General features: G+C 34.9%; 1 protein-coding gene across 3 annotated transcripts in view; it reads right to left on the bottom strand.

The window, feature by feature from the left end:
- Positions 1 to 17,348, bottom strand: part of CBLB (Cbl proto-oncogene B) — a 409,409-nt gene that overhangs the window by 238,121 nt on the left and 153,940 nt on the right. For all 3 annotated transcript variants that reach the window (XM_072812047.1, XM_072812046.1, XM_072812048.1), the window contains one exon: positions 12,223 to 12,269. The gene's annotated coding sequence lies outside the window, so the exon portion shown is untranslated. The remainder of the gene's footprint in view (positions 1 to 12,222; positions 12,270 to 17,348) is intronic.

The following is a 17,348-nucleotide window of genomic DNA, read 5'->3' as shown; positions in this document are numbered from 1 at the left end:
GATTCTACCCCCAGAGCACATTTCCCAAAACCCTTCTTGTTGCCATTATTGCTCTCTCCTGGTAAGTTGTCCCATCCTGTCTCTAGGCTATTGCAAAATCATCTAGTTGGGTTCTGCATCTAATCTTTTCTTGTCCCCATCTTCCTTTGGTCTTCAAACAACATTGCTCATGATGCTTCTATGATCAAAATGATTTTAGGATTCCTGACTTCTATTCAATACAGCATCCAGCAGGCAGATTCTCTATAATCTTGACTTAATGAACATTTTCTTAATTATATCTAAACATTTTTTATTTTCACATCTCATATTCCAACCAAACTGAATATCTCATATTCCCTGTACATGCTTTGTTTTTAGCACTTCCAGAACTTTACTGTAATACCTTTCCCATTTCACTTTCTATCCCTCAAGCACACATTCAACTTTCCTTTTCTAGACTACTTTCTTATATTCAAGGATTCTTTCTTATTTAGCCTTGTAGGCACTATAGTGATTAACATTGGGGCTTTGGATACAAATGATGCTTATTAGATTTAATGAATTGCTTCATTCCTTTCTCTTTTTCCTATGTAGCATTAGCTTATGAAGGGTAAATATTTTCTCATGTATTTTATCTTTCTTTCAGAGTTTTTCCACATTTTTTGAGAAGACAGCCCCCAAAAGATTATATGAAGTCTGCCTCCTTTGTCTTTTAAGGGTGCTTCATTTTTTTTTTCAAAACTGACAAAGTGATAAGAGCAGGATTTTAAAATTATGGCTTAGAAACAACAAGCACAAACACTTGCTAAAAATCTGTGCTTTTCTGAACTCGAGGATGACATGCAATTCATATACCGATCAAAGACTGGAGAAAGATGAGGTTTATCTAAAATAATAATACACGCTATAAATACTAAAATAGTAGCCCTGGGAAAGTTTAAGTTGGCTTTCACTGCAATGGTTACCTTTTATCTCAAGAAATATCTCAACTGTTTCTTGAGGATATTAACCACTGTGTTTTTAACACTTTAGGCTAGGTAAACTTATAGATTGATTGTATTTATTTCCATGCTAGTCAACCTAGAAACTGTAATTTTGAATTGCTAACACCACAGATTTTTTTTTCTTTTCTGAAGAGACACTAAAGTAAAAAAAAAATGTATTTTTTAACAACTCTACCAAGTGCTTTGTACATATTTTCCAGTAAGACTCTACTATATTTTAAAGCAGATTTTATTTTCCATTTTAAATAGTCTTTAGACATAAACCATGTTAGTACTGAGATTCTTTTATTAAGTAGTTATTCACCTATTTTTTTTATCTTAAATGTCTTTTATATAATTCATTGCTCTAAGCCATATGCACACACACACAAACACACACCCTTAAGTAGAGTTAAAGTGCATACATATTATAAAAGATTTATAGATTAAAATGAGAATATGAAAATATATGGTATAAAGTTTAAATACAATCTTTAAAGAGCCTTCCCACATGAAAATCATGGTGGTAAAACCACAAACCAACCAATGCATGGAAATCTTTCTTTTTAAGTTTCAAAGCTTTTCCAGAAAGAATTTAAAGCCACTGAAGGCTTTTCTTTGGAGTAAACTGAATGTGCATGCGTGGAAGCATCTAAAAATAAAACAGTGAATTTTTGCACCACTTTAAAATTGAACTCTTGTGATTATGAAATTGAGAGTGTTATGTTTCAAAATTGAGATACAGTGTGGAAATAGATTATTATCTATTAAGATGCCTTAGTATATGGCAAGAAGGAAGTTTATTTACTTAAAAGCAAAATTATAATAAAGAAACCCTACTCTATTGAGTTTCTTTTAACATTAATTTAACATCTATTCATTAATTCTTAGGTAAAGATAATTTATGAGATAAAAAGTGTTATTTAAAACATGGACATAATTAAAACATTGAGAAAAAAACTTTATTTTAGTAACAACTGAATTGAATTAATGGAACATCCCACTCCTTAATAACAGCAGTGACAATTATTAGTGTTATATATTTGGCAGTATCTTACAGTTTTTTTATTTTGATTTATCCAGTTTATGGAACTTACTTTGCAGCATACAACTTGCCTTGGGTTTGACAGGTAACTATCATTTTGAACACTTATTAGCTTACATTTGTTGAACATTGAATGGGTACCATGCACTATGCAAAGCATTGTACTTGTATTTTTTTGAGAGAATTATTTAATTCTTACAGTAGCCTTATGAAGTAGGTGCTAATATTCTGATTTAAAGAAACCAAGATTTATAAAAGTAAATAACTTATTCATATCATATAGCTAGCAATTAGTATAACTTGGTCCAGTCTCTAGACCATTCTGATTCCAGAACCCATGCTTCCAACCCTCTCACAACATTATTGACTCCCTAAACAAGATTTCCTGATCTAAGACTGTTACAATGTTTAATTCTAACAAAGACATGAACTATAAAATGTTATCTCTACACTAAAAATTAAAATCGTGGCTCAGATAAATCAATTAGCTTGTACTTACAAGTTATACCTGAAGATAAAAACCATGATTTGTCTAAATTTAGAGCCCATGCTGTCTTCACTATGGCAGTCCAAATAGACTTTCAACAAGGATGGAAATGGAAATGATCTCTCTTGGCTCTCTAATAATGTAGCCACATGTGGCTGTTGGAACACTTGAAAGGTGGCTGATGCTACTGAGAAAATATGTCTTAAATTTTACTCAATTTTAATTAATGAAAATTCTAATTTAAATGCTACATGTGGTTAATGGCTGATACCACACAGCATGACCAGGATTGAACTCTATTATCCTGACCTCCTATGCAGTATTTAAGAAAACTTTATGAAAAAAAAATTGATGAACTTAATTACTAAGTAAACTTAATTTCAAATAAATTCAATTATTCCTCATTAGTTAATCCTTTTACTCAATATAAACTGGAATTTCCAAGTAAAGTAACCCAGCCATATCCAACATAGAACTCAAAAACTTTTCCTTCTCAGTGTTTCCTCTAAGTTTTTTTCTCTAGTTGCCTTATTTCTATTTAACTTTTTTTCAAATTGCTTAAAAATAAAACAATACACATTACATCATGTTGGAAAAATATTTTGCTGTGCATCCTTGACAATCTATCCCTTTATTTTTCTAACATCTAGAAAACGTGAGCTCCATCTCCAACCTTTCTGCAGTAAATCTATTTTGTATTTTACCGGTCATGTTGTGACATTCACAGATCAGTAAATCCCAACTGGGAGGACTAAGGGTCAAAGATGAGGCAGTTAAGTCAAAGGGGATTGAATTTAATGTCACAGTTCCTAGTCTGGGCAAATAACCCAAGGCACGAAGCTTTTGGTTTTTCACTCTTCTAGTAACATGAGAAAACAATTGAAAGGCTTACAAAATTAAATATTTCCCCAGGCTAAGGTCTGTGACAAAAGTTATTGGCAAATGAGATACCTCGGTACCAGTCTAAGCTGCCTACCTGGTGGTAAGATCCTTGTCCCCTTACGAACCTCAGTAATACTGTAGGACTGGAAGTTATATCAAGATGTGATTTATTTCTTAGAATTCATCTTAGAATTTGGTAGGATATCAATCTGGGCTTCTGAGAAACAGCAAATAACACAACTATCCTTTAGCTTGTCAAATTGCTGTAGACCCTCCAGAATCTTGTCCTCCAGAATCCAGAGGGTATTCCCAAAGTCACCTGATTAGGAAGAGGTATAGATCTACACTAATACACATTCATACTAACTGAACAGTTTCTATCATGTACATTTCCCTGATTTTTCTTAGAATCCAGGTAACTTTGCATCTCTTGAGTGCCTGGCTGGCTCAGTCCTAACAGCATGTGACTCTTGATCTCTAGGTCTTAAGTTTGAGCCCCACATTTATGTAAAGACTACTTAAGTAAATAAATAAAATTTTAAAAAAGAATTTTATTTATTTATTTATTTATTTATTTATTTATTTATTTATGAGAGAGAAAGAGAATGGATGAAGGAGAGACAGAGAGGCAGAGCATCCCAAGCTGACTTCCACTTGAGCTCCAGGACCTGGGGCTCAGTATCTCCACTGAGAGATAATGACACCAGGTGAAACCAAGAAACAGACACTTAACCAATGAAGCTACCCAGGCACCCCAATAAATATAAAGAATAGCAAAATGAAACATAACTTTGCATTTATAAAAAAAGAAGAAGAAGAAAATGGCATCTCCCTTGTCTTTGTGATTTAAAAACCAAGCACCATTCTCCTCATCATAATCATTCCCTTTAGGTCTTTCTTTCTTTTTTTTTTTAGAGCTGATTCCAGTTTAACATTAAGCCAAAAATTCATAATGTAACTGGTATGTCAGCAGGACGGAGAAGATTTCAAAATCATTAGCTGTATTTCTTGTCATTCACCTCTCCAGACCTGATGTGAATGTTATTCATAAATTAGATTGATTAAATGGAAACTCACTGGTGTTCTGTTTGTGTTCAAATCCTGACTCTGATTCTTGCAAGCCAAGGCTTTGGTCAAGTTGTTTTAATTCTCTTAGTCTTGGCTTCTTTATCTGGAGAATGAGTGTGATAATGATACTACATGGAGTTGCTTTAAGAATTACATGAGATAATTTGTGTGAATTACTTAAAATATAATTTGACAGATTAAAACACTTAATAGATAGCATCAGTTCCTTCTATTGTGTCCGTGTAAATAGATGTAGGGAAACTAATCACAACTAATAAGTACACGCTTTAGTCTATTAAAATGTACAGTATTGAACATTCAGCCAAAACCAAGGAAAAATCTTTTAGAGTATCTATAAAGAATTAAAACTGAAGATAGGCTGCTAATCACTGAAAACACATTTTTCCTACTATTCGAGAAATAAATAAAAATATTTTTCCTACTATTTGATTTTGAAACAAAAATGAATCAGAAGTAATTGGCAATGTTTTTTCCTGAGGCTTTACCTGGAGCTAGTTAATGTCAATTTGTATATTTTCAAGAAAGAAAGAATTCTCAGTGTATGAAGTATTGAGAACGAAGTACCACTTCTTATTGATCAAATCAATTCTTCTTCCTAGTTTTCTTTATTTTTTATTTTTTTGTATTTGCTCAAGGCAGTCTTCCTAAAGTCCAAACAAGTGTTCATTGTGGGCATGAAGTGAAACCCCAACCTCTCCACCACATGTAAGTAGTAATTAGACCAGGCTTGTATGTGTAGTTAGTTCTCAATCAACCCTGATGACAAAGCCTATCTTGACATACACTCCAAACTCAGAGATCATCTCAGAACTGCATCTTTATAAAGTTCAACATATAGTTCTGCAACACCTTCAATCAGGATTGTTTTCCTACATTTTTACAGGAAAATGTGCACTTTTATCTTTGTGAAAATTTAGCCATGATGTTTCCATGAAATGTTAGATTAACTCATTCTTATTTTCTAGAATAAAGCAGGAAAGAGGGTTTAGAAAAGCAAGGAACATGGAATTATAATAATGTATATCCTTTCTCTTTGCATACTAGTGTACTACACTGTAAACATTTGGGTACACACTGAATGTCAGCAATCGTAACATTGCAGGTTCCTCAAACCATATAGCTTAAGATACATAACATCCTACCTGTTTTTTTTTTTTATGATATCCTACCTGTTTTGATTAAAAATTGAAAATACTATTTAATCAATAAAATCCACTTCAAAACTGACATAAAGGACAGCCCGGGTGGCTCAGTGGTTTAGCGCTGCCTTCAGCCCAGGGCGTGATCCTGGAGACCCGGGATCAAGTCCCATGTTGTGCTCCCTGTGTGGGCCTGCTTCTCCCTCTGCCTGTGTCTCTGCCTCTCTATCTCTCTGTCTCTGAGTGTCTCTCATGAATAAATAAATAATATATTTGTTTTAAAAAACTGACATAAAAACATATCCAGAAATCAAGATAAAGTGTTCATGGAATCCAAGTGCTATCTGAGTTAAATTGACTTTTTCAGAAAAGTTTAAAAGATGGCAATGCAATTATTTCTGAAAACCATATAATAAATTAAAGGACAACTTTACAGTTGTAAATATCTGAAAGATGTCAAAAGAATAAGTTATTCTCAGTAGGGAAGATTTGGTTGCATGCTTTTGTCTTAACTTTCAAAGTAAAATGTAATAAATTATCAAAATGCTAACTGTGGTTCTTAACAAACACAATATACCACTACCTGTTGAACCATTTTTCTTAGAAAACTCAAATTTTTGTTTAAGTTAATAGTATGTCCAGCTAAAAACAGACTCCTTGAGGCTAGAAGTGGCTACATGACTAGACCATAAAATGTATGAGAAGACCCTGTGAAAGATACTCCTTTACAAACAAAAAGGCGGAATCTTGGTAAGATACAGCACTTTTGCCATTTGCACGTTCCACGGCCTGGAACACAGATACGATGGCTAGAGGGGTAAGGTCAATCTTGTAATCATGAGGATAAAAGACTATACGTCTAAAATGGTAAGAGCAGGAAAGTAGGAGCCTGAAGAATTGACAACATCGTGAAGCTGTTTCAATTGTCAAGGCTGCTACCCTCAGACACCTTGTTGCATGAGAAAAATAAACAACCTGATTAAGCCCCTATCAGTTGTGTTCTTTGTAGAATGCAGCCAAATGCAAACCTAACAGATCCATACACTATGGAATCACAAACATTATAAGAGGTGATGTTTAATTATTTGGGTCAGAACAACTACAAAATGAAAAATGACAATGTGCAGAAATGGAAAAGAGAAATCATGATTTCATACTTTTAATATGTGCATGTTCTCTTATATATTCTCTAATTAGTCTATTACAAAATATTTCATCATTTTTGCAAACTTTCAGTCATTACAAAACAATGTTTGTTTGTTTTTTTTTAATGGGTTAAAGCAGGCTACTCGATCATCAAGTAGATGGTAAACTCTTTCCTAGTTTGCTCAAATCTAAAGCAGAGTGGTAAAAATTATCAAAGTCCTTAGGTTAAAGAGATCAAATCAGAAGTACTGGACTATAGAGAAAATTGACTTTCTGCCCTCTTTGTAATTATCTCTTTATGCAATAGAAACATGACATAGTGATAGAATTTCTGTTAGTTAAAAGCAGCATTTGAGAACATTTACTAATCGACAAATAATTTCACATATGAAAATTAAAACAATGAGATTGGTTGTAAAAAGAGCAGGAGGGGTTGCTTCATGACACATCCTGTATTTCTTTTTTAAATAAAATCTTTATTCTCTAATCTGTATTTATATATACATTTAATGATGATATTGTGTGTAAATGAAGTCTCCCATTTCTTATGAAAAATAAAAGTAAGATTTAATTTCTATCATAAGAAAATCTCTTGAAAAAAACACTCTGGAACATCCTCTGTACATATTTCCTTATCTGTAAGACAGATAGGAGATTATTTCTACCCCATAGGGTTGTTAAATGGCATATGTTTAAGCACATCAAACATGTCTGGCACAAAGCAAGCATGTGGAAACAATGAACTCTAGACTGAGTCTGTTCCTTGAGTAAGAAACAAATTTCTATGGTGTTGAGACTAAAATTTGGGAGCTAAGTTGATATTTGTTAGTCAGTTGTCCAAAGTTTTAGGAAAGTGATTTAATAAAATTCATATTTACCACATAAGCTAAAGGTAAAATTCTGACTTTTTTCCTATGGATTAGTTATAATAGCCTGACAGTCATGTATTTTCTAATTAAATCTCAAAGACAAATTTTAACATCATTACATTATTTCTTCTATATGTTTTAAAAACATTAACTTCTATGATGTTCCCTTAGAAAACCCAATTAATTTTTGTGGGTTTGAAATTTAATTATTGAAGATGGAGAATGCATTACAGAAGCTATTATAATTCAAGATTTTTTCTTTTCCTTTTTTTTTTTTTTTGCAAGTGAATGGTCATAATGGAAATTTACAATTTAAAAACCAATTAAAAGGAAGGATGTTCTAATAATTGATGTTCTAGTAATTTTGCTGGTGAGCAAAAATCTGTTAATATAAGTCGGACCATCTTTCAGTTGACATTTGCCTGAAATGATACTATCTGTGATTTTAATTATGATGTTATGACCAGAGCCAATAGCTATTTCTTTTATATAAATAATTAGAATTTTATTTCAAAGCTTCTATAACTCAATTCTTAAAAGTAAAATGATGACAGTATAAAAAAGTTGTTAATACCAAAAATCTCAGTGACCTTACTTTTTAAAATAAGAGTAGAAAAATATTTATTCTGACTTATTTTATCATATATTACTTAGATCCTAGAAGGCAGGAATCTATTTATCTTATTCTGTCCATCTATCATTCTATCCATATCAATATGCACACAGGTACAGTATTTAGTTTTCCAACTGACCACTACTCAGAGTATGAGTGGAGCTTCTATAGTTTATTTGCTCAACTAAACATCCTTTTATATATTTTTTATTTTTCAAAATGAGCTCCAGGTGTGTATGACATTGGCAGTAGGTCTGTGTTATGCATTTATGTCTATATATGCATGATTATGATTTTGCATTTGTATGTGGAAAAGGATAGATGAGAACTCTTACTCAACATGTTTGGGTGCCCCATCTTCTTGGAGATACTTATTTATAGAGAAGTGAAGAATTACAGGTCTCTGCTTGAAGTATCTTAAAACATTATTATTTTCTTTTTTTGGTAATAATAATTAGTGCTCATCTTAAGGGCATAATAATACGCTTGGTTTTGGCATTAATAATTCTTTTAATATAGTTTCACTGTCCTGTTATGTTGAAAAGAGTTAATGGTTAAATTATGTTAGTCTGGGAAAGAGATATGTAACCTGTTCACTTGCTGCGGGAACTACATTTTTTTGTTTTGTTTTGTTTTTTTGCTTCACTGAATTAATCTATGTAAGAAAAAGAAACTTTAAAAATGACTAAGACAATGTATACTTATCAACTAGTATTTTAGGAAAATACTAAATAGTGTTAAAGATGTTGGTCATAATTCTATCACCAAACACACTTTGCTAATATTTTGAGATGTTTCCTCTCTACTTCACCACACACATTTTTTTGCCTTGCTAATGATATTTGAATCATTTACACATTTTTGCATCATTGTTTTCCAGATAACATTATATCAGACTTGCTTCATTAAAATTACACTTCAAAAAGAAACACACACACAAGGCACATAGGAGTATATACTCTCTAAATACCATTTTGCCATCTTGCATGTTAATGCCTTAAAGCAATCTGTGATGAAGTGCATTTATATTTCTCCAACTGTTCTTTATAACACATTTTCTCTCAAAAATTACCCGATTCTCTGGTTCAGAATCCATGTCACTCCATCACCACTTATCTTGCCATATATGGGCAGGTTTACACAAGGTTTACTCATGGTTATGTGTCAGACTAACTTCTAATGCAAACATACTTTTAAATAAATTATCTGTGGTGGCTATGCCACATTTCTATTCCTGATTGTTCACATAGCCTTCCCTATGCTTGTTCTTTCTTCTTTGGCTTCAATTTTCATTCATTTACTCATTTGGAGAATATTTATGGAGTCCTTCCACATGCCAGGCAATGTGCTAGACACTGGGCTATGATGAATAGGACACAATTTTTGACACTAAATTACAATATAATGTGATAGGTGTCAATTGGCACAAATAGAAGATATTATGGCAGAAAGAGTACAAGCTGTCAGCCTGGTCTCAGGTGATCAAGAATTGCTTTCTTGAGAACATGGCTTTATCAACGGAATACTGCCGGCCCAGGATATGGCTGATGGCCAGAAAAGGAAGATTTAGTTGTTATGAAGAATTTCCTCAGATATAAATTTAGTAACTCAGGTAGATTCAGGAATGATATATTCTACAACTGGGATGATGCAAGGTGTTGAGGAAGGAGTAACCGAGCTCATTCAAAGATTAAGGAAGAAGCTGGCAAATTCATTTAGCTACAGAGACCGTCTCTGAACCTGCATAGGCCACCCAAGGCATCGTGCCTAGTGAGCATAGGAAGCTCTCACAAACATGTATTCTTTGATATCAGTTGCTTTAGCCTAATGGGTGGGGTATTTGTGATGAGGTACTGGATGTTAGGAACTTTCTATCCCTGGGAGAATAGGACAGGAAGTATGGAGACAGGATTCAGGCTTGGGAAAGGCTTTGAATTCAATAGGCTTCACTGCCAAAGACAAGAGCACTGGAGTCTAGAAAAATTAACACACAATAGAATCTGAGGGGAGGAATCCAAAGCTGAATCTTGTCAAATAGCCTGGATCAACATGCAGTGCTCAGAAGGCTCTATGATTGGGAAGGGGACACATTTTAAGCACCAGCTACACCGAATCTAGGACTTGGTTAGTGATAGTCTTTCCTCCCCAAATCGAGTATGCTTGCAGACACTCCAAGCTGTTTTTCCTCTGTCTGTAATCCTTCAAAACAGAAAACTGTCAAATTTAGTAATATTTTCAGGAAAATGCTGTTAAATGATATACTGTTTAAGAGCAAAGAGGGGAAACAACTAGGAAAGCCTTATCAGAGACACAGTTTCACAGAGTCTCCTAGTTTTCTTGAATTAGAGGAGTGGGCTGGGTGTATTCCAAGTTGTCTGGTAGAAGCCAGGATCTTTGGAAGAGCAGGGGTGGGGTGGGATGGGGTAGGTGTCTCTGGGAAGGAACAGGGGAAGAACAGGACTCTACATGCTGCTAGTCACACTTGGTGAGCTCTGACAGTGGGTGTTGACTTTGTGAATGCATGACAAGCTTAGGAACTGAGTAGATTCTGAGATTAATTCTCTCCCTAACTTCCATTATAGTAAATAATTTCTGCTGAAGGGCTTCAAAAAAGAATCTGAGAAGGACATAAGAAATTCCCACAGACTATTTATCTCAGGAATTCACTTCCTGACTCAACAATCCCAGTCTATTAAGCAACCAGCAGAAGCTCAGGCATGGTATCTATGATTCTCGTGAGCAGTCACATGCACGGACTTCCCCTGACCACGAATTTTCCCTGACCTTGCAATCCTCTTAGAGTTCTTTATTATTAAGTTTCTAAAAACAAATAGTCTCATTAATATATATTTAATATAAAACATTGTGAAGGCTCAGAATAAATGTAGAGAGCGAGGAAATATCTCCCTGTAATTATACTGACTACAATTTAATGTGTGAAGGATCTAAGGGTTTTGAGTCTGTATTCTTAAAAGTAAAACTCTCTGAGGCAGTGTAGAAAATCTGAGACCCTGTGTGTGTGTGTGTGTGTGTGTGTGTGTGTGTGTGTGAGGACTTTTCATTTACCTATACAATTATTCAGAGAAGTGAAATGAAATTGAGACTGATCTGAAGAGCAACTGAATTATCTGCTCTTGATCTTTCAAGTGCCAGCATAGTTTCTACCAAAACCTATGTAATGTTTGGGAAAAGGCTATTTCTAAAATCATGGTTCATTCATACAATGGAATACCACGCTTGCAGTATGAAAAAGTCAAAAAAAGGGTCTTTATTCATTAACATGAAACAATATTCAGGATACATCAATTGAAAACAAAATTAAGTGGTATAATAGGTTATTATGTGCTCATATTTGTGTTCAAAAGGAGATAGGCAAATCTATAGATGGATAATGTATATACTTGTATATCTAGAGGGTTTTTCAGCAGAATATACAAAAAACTGATAACTGATAACAGTAGCTCCTTGTGGGTAGGTTGGGAGAGGAGAAGGTTGGGGAGGATGCAGAATGTGGGTGTTGGGTTGCTGGCGGGGGAGGAAGACTTAATTCTTATTTAATTGCCTTTCCTTTATTGGATATTTTTAGTATATAAATGTGTAATTTTTTTAAAAATAGTTTAAAAATATTAGTCCATGAACCTTATGGAATGGCATAGATTTTAATCTAAAACTACTTCTTTAGCATATGTTTATTATGAGGTATCCAAATAATTACTTAGCATTGAACATGTAAATTAAGACTATTGTTTTCCCATTTCTAATATACTCAATACTTAAAGAAAATGCATCTATGGGAGATTACAATGCAATTTTAGGGGATAATATAGTAAATTCTATCCTTTCAGGACAAAAGTTTCTGTGATCTTAGAAATTATCATTTAGGAGTTCAAAACCTTGTTAGGAAATCTCTAGGGTATAGCCATCCTCTGTTTATTTTCCATTTCTTGTACTATTGGGCATTTAGATAAACTTCACGTCATCTCTCACCTGTGTTGCCAAACAGAGGCCTCCTCGGAATATCATCATTGTGCAACCTGAAAAAAAAAACAAAAAACTGTAAGATACAATTTTATCCCTTTTGGAAGTATAGTATGTACTGGATGTGAATTGCTGCTTCCTTAAAACAATTGATGACATTGGCTTTGTGAATCAAGAGAGATAAAGGGTACATTCATTTGCTTGTTTTTAGTTCTCTGAAGAAAAATATAGCATTTCAAGACCTTATCATTCATTGTAAAGATAATTGTAATTTAATATTCTGACTAATTCTCAGATAATTCTTGGTGATAGCCCATGAAAGTAGCCTATCCATTAAATCTTAAGAGATTGGCCCTTTTCTGGACTTATATATTTAAGAATATATTTCTCTTCTATTATTTAAAGTCTCTTATTTTATTTTATTATTTTATTTTTTTTAAGTCTCTTATTTTAAAGGCTACAAATAGGAGATGGATCTTAACTAAGGAAATTTTGTCTCATTGTGGAAAATATGCTGAAGTGCCAAGAAATGATATTTCATTGGAAACATTACCTGAGCTTTGATAGAACAAAAATATGTCCTGGCACTGAGGAAGCAGATGAGTGGGATGGGGAGGGAATTTGACTGAAATCATCTATCTTTCCACTAAGAATTTTTTTCCTTAGTTTTCTGACTCTAGATTTTTTTTAAATATTATTTTTGATTGCCTAAGCATACCCATCTTTAGTGAATCTTTAGTCTTTGCCAGGCTGCTTCAGCTTGGTCTAAAAAGTAAATCACATTATGGTAAGACTATAGAAAACCATATATATATAACCAATTTGTAATCCTGCAGACCAAATACACTTTACATAGCAGTTCTACCTCTGAGGTCATTTTTAGAAAATCTGACCCACACCTTAGAACCTTTTGCTAGTTTTAAAAATATTCCAAAAGAATTGTGATCTGACTGGCTCCTAGAGGCCTCAAACTCACAGTGTCCAAAATTAAATTCAGTATTTTCCTCCACTAACTGTCCCATAGCTCCCTTTCCTGCTGTGTTTCTAATCTCAGCAAAGGGCTCTACTCTCACTTACTCTGTCTCCTCCACCTCATCCTGTCAAACTGACCTCAACATCTCTGAGAGCCACTCCTTTCTTGTCTCCTGTTAACGTCAACCTAGTTAAAGTTCCAATAATATTGCCTGAACACTGCAGCAGGTTAATAATTAATCTCTTTGTCTTCAGTTTTTTTTTCAGTTAAAGTCCATTCCCACAAATTCTCTTAAGACACAGATATGACCGTGTTGCTTCCTTCAAATAACTTCTTTGTGAAAGGTTCAAGACTCTTCACCAGCTAACATATGCCCAAATTTCCATGATCAAATTTTATCCTGTTTTCCATATGTATTCTGAATTCTCAGGCACAATACACGGATGACCATTGCTTTCCTGAACGAACCATTTTCTCTTATGATTTCATGGAGTTGGAAGTACAGTTGAGCAAGTAAGAGTCCTAGGAAAGAATTTCTGCAAATATCCCCGGGAAAAGACACAACAATAAATAATTAATAAAAAAAAAATACTTGTGGGAAAAACTAGGCTTACCCTCTAAAGAAAACAAAGTATAAATATAAGAAAAATTTTTTTCTGGGATCTGTGGGTGGCTCGGTGTTTAGCATCTGCCATTGGCCCAGGGTGTGATCCTGGAGTCCCAGGATCAAGTCTTGCATGGGGCTCCCAGCAGGGAGCCTGCTTCTCCCTCTGCCCGTGTCTCTGCCTCTCTCTCTCTCTCTCTCTCTCTGTGTGTGTGTGTCTCTCATTAATAAATAAATAAAATCTTAAAAAAAACCTTTTTTCCTTCAAAGATGGATATTAAAGAAAAGATTACCAAGAAATAAACCTTGGCCTTGCTAGAATGTACTTTTCTTTTTGTGAAAGTAGGGAGAAGATATTAAAGAATAATATGGCTCTATTTTTGTTATTGTCCTGACCTTGAAGAGGAAAGAGGGTCCAATAAGTAATTTGCATAAAAGTGTGAAGTGCTGTCCTTTGGAAGGAAGTGATACCAAGGTAATTGAGGCAGATGAGGAAATCCACCTTTCCAAATGTCCCTTAAGTTCCAGGCAAATCACACTCATTGCCTGGAGCTCCTGGAGGTAGCAGAGCTTTCCTTTTGAGCATGCCACTCTCTCTCTGCCTACAATGCTTCCCCTCTCTTCCTGCTAGTTTCACCCCTGTTTGTTGTTCAGGTTTCTGTGAAGCTTTCCCCATCCCTCTTCTGCTGTATACTTTTCACCATATGTTAAAGCTGCTTACTCACTTATCTCATCAGGTACGTATGCTTTCTTCAAGGGTACTTCTATATCCTTAGTATCTACCATAAAGCAAGAACTCTATTTGCTGGGTACATAAAGGAATGAATCTACCAGAAGCTCTGAAGAAAAAAAAAAAAGCAGCACTAGTCATTATCAGATAGGGTTCAGGGTTTATAGCCACTAATTTGAAAAAAAATTCATTTTATAATATAAATTCCAGTTAATCTGGTAAAAGTTTTCAGTCTCGTTACCATTGCAAGGGAAACCATCCATTCTCTCTTCCCATGTTCCACTTTGTTCATGAATAAGGAACTTTCGCTCTCTCAAAAATATTACAACTTAACCATTCACCTTTCTCTGACCTCTCACTTGTTCCTTTTCTTGGAAGGAGGAGTGAATTATATGACAAGTGTGATGGTAGGAGTATGACTTACATTGATCTACATTCCTTTTTTTTTTTTTTTTACATTTCTTTTTTCTAATGCTCAATGTCAATACACTCAAGGTTGCTAACGTGTGTGACCTTTCCTCTTGAGATCTCTCTGAAGCTCAACGTGAGGCAGCTAATAGTGTGCTACTTTCCTGCTCATTCCAATGATGAGTCCTAATGCCTAGACATGTGAAGAAATGCATTTTAGTTTCAAGCAGAGAAGAGGTTTTCTAATCCAGCTTTATCAGATATAAGTTAGCAATACATTTCATGTATATCTGGCCCTACTGATTATTTTTCAAATGGCATAGAAATTTGTCTGTGTGGGGTGAGAATACCACTCATAAAACCAAACAACACCTCATAATGCATGTATTCAGATGTGATAAAGCAATCTTTTGGCTCCCCAGATAGCAGAGCTACTAAATGTTGGAACCAGAGTGCAACTAGGGGTTACTCTGATAAACTTTGATAAACTTGTGGGAGATATTCCATGGAGACAGGAAAATTAGATTCTACTTTCAAGAAACCTATTTATTTATTTATTTTTATTTTTTTTTAATTTATTTTTTATTGGTGTTCAATTTACCAACATACAGAATAACCCCCAGTGCCCGTCACCCATTCACTCCCACCCCCTGCCCTCCTCCCCTTCCACCACACCTAGTTCGAAGAAACCTATTTAAAAACAAACAAACAAACAAACAAACAAATAACAACAAACAGAAATCAGAGCTGATGAAATTTAGGCACAGCTCCTCTCTCTCACCACCAGACCACTGGAAACCCCTCAGATATTCCAGCAAAGTTACTTTCTGTGGTTGACACTGCAATTAGGACTTGGCTTTTGCTTATATAATCATTCAGCTGGCTCCTTCATTTTACTGCTAACGCTGAATTTTACTGAGCAATTCTTTCCCTGACCTACATTCATGTAGGCTCTCTTTCCTTTATGTAGGCCAGATACCTCCAAATGATCAGGATAGTAGAAAAAGGCAAGATAATCTCTCTTGATCTAAACATGATGTTTACTTCACTTTTCTGATTTAGGACAAAGATAAGACTTGGAGAAGGGGTATTTGTTTTCTCCATGCTGAGGAAGGGTCATGGGCAGTTAGTTGGTCCCTGTCTCTTCATTGCATGATCAAAATCCTTCTCTGTCAAGGACTCAGATGGTATAACTCAGATATGGGAAAATGCACTGTGGAAGAAAATATTCAGGTAATAAGTGCTAAAGTTTCCTGGCGCACCCCCCCACCCCCCAAAAAAAATTGGTGAGGATTAGTCAAGAGAAGTTTTGGAAACACTAGAAGAGATTGCTGTTAATGTTATTTTCAGGTTTGGAGGGAGGAGGGAGAGGTAAGTTAGAAAGTATGGGGAAGGTACCTATGCGTAGACTCCCTTGTGAAAAACTCAACTCTGTGTGTTTTCACTTTGGAAACTGAAAAAATACTATTTACCATAAAGCTTTAGTTTTTCTTCTTTTGTTTAGTTATCATCTTAAATTGTAGCAACACTACAGTAAAGAAAACCATTTGTAGTTGCATATCTAGCATGATGGTCTTGGGGAGGTAAAGGGATGAGGTTGTAGAAAGGTAAAATGACCCGATTAATCCTCCTGATAGGAAGCAGGCCCCTGGGATGCCAGGGTGGCTCAACAGTTGAGCACCTGCTTTGAGCTTAGGGCATGGTCCTGGTGTCTCAGGATCGAGTCCCACATCAGGTTCTTTGCATGGAGCCTGCTTCTCCTTCTGCCTATGTCTCTGCCTCTCTTTCTCTCTGTTTCTCATGAATAAATAAATAAAATCTTAAAAAAAAAAAAAAAAGCAGGCTCCCATGCGGACGGCGGCCGTCATCACAGGAAGACTGTGACCTCTGTCCTTTCCATTTAGATCCTTAAGCTAGATGCAGCTTTTTTTCTGAAAAACAGGGCATGATGCATCCTGTTTGTCTCATAGATAAAAAGACAATGCAAGTCAGAAAGGCTAATAATGAATTTTAGAAAATAAAACTGTGGTTAATTTCTAGGGGAAATATTGACTTGAATGAACATTAAAAAAACAACAACAACAACAGGGTCTTCCTCCACAATTGAGAGAAAGCAAATGATAACACAACATACACAATCATGGAATTTAGAGACAGAAAAAGCTTAGGAATTATTCGTCCTCATTCCTGGTTTTGAACCTGAGGTTTAAAGAAGTTAAGATCTTGTCCCAAGATCACCCAGTGTGTGACGGGGAGGAAGGCTGTGGAGAAGCCTAGAAACCAGGACTCCTGTCTATAATCTGTGTCCCTTAACACACGACCCTGTGCCTATTCTCAAATGGTCTCGATGAGTTGTGGTGGAAACCAGTCCATGCCTCAAATCAGCAGAGTCAAAGAAGGATCAGTTTTCTAGTCAACTG

Source organism: Canis lupus, chromosome 35 (assembly GCF_048164855.1).
Source record: "Canis lupus baileyi chromosome 35, mCanLup2.hap1, whole genome shotgun sequence".
Lineage (NCBI taxonomy): Eukaryota > Metazoa > Chordata > Mammalia > Carnivora > Canidae > Canis > Canis lupus.
This window is presented reverse-complemented; position numbering and strand designations above follow the sequence as displayed.